The sequence below is a fragment of the Odontomachus brunneus genome, unplaced genomic scaffold (assembly GCF_010583005.1).
Source record: "Odontomachus brunneus isolate Ranch 3 - 2012 unplaced genomic scaffold, Obru_v1 Obru_scaffold_003, whole genome shotgun sequence".
In the NCBI taxonomy this organism is placed as follows: Eukaryota; Metazoa; Arthropoda; class Insecta; order Hymenoptera; family Formicidae; genus Odontomachus; species Odontomachus brunneus.
The window spans coordinates 3,828,647-3,828,866 of record NW_022639453.1 but is presented as its reverse complement, the minus strand read 5'-3'; the positions used below and the strand labels follow the sequence as shown (position 1 = coordinate 3,828,866).

Genomic DNA, 220 nt, shown 5'->3' with positions numbered 1-220 from the left:
TTCCATGATGAAAATAAGAGGTTATATTGTATATAATAGTCGTACAATCGAAAGTCGGATATCGGAAAAGATGAGAGTTGACCAACTCTTGTTACGATAACGACAACCGACTTCCGACAGCTTTATACGACAGCCGAGAACCGAGTGTGCATGCGTCCGACATCCGACGCCGACATACGACGCATTGTAGAACAGGCCTTAGTGTCACATAGTGTCCGAT

The 220-nt window shown here is 44.5% G+C and overlaps 1 long non-coding RNA gene across 1 annotated transcript in view; it reads left to right on the top strand.

Annotated features, from left to right (window-relative positions):
• Positions 1 to 213, top strand: part of LOC116843892 — a 5,802-nt gene extending 5,589 nt beyond the window's left edge. Inside the window, exon 3 of the long non-coding RNA XR_004377945.1 lies at positions 21 to 213. This is a non-coding gene — a long non-coding RNA (uncharacterized LOC116843892). The remainder of the gene's footprint in view (positions 1 to 20) is intronic.
• Positions 214 to 220: the final 7 nt, after the last annotated feature.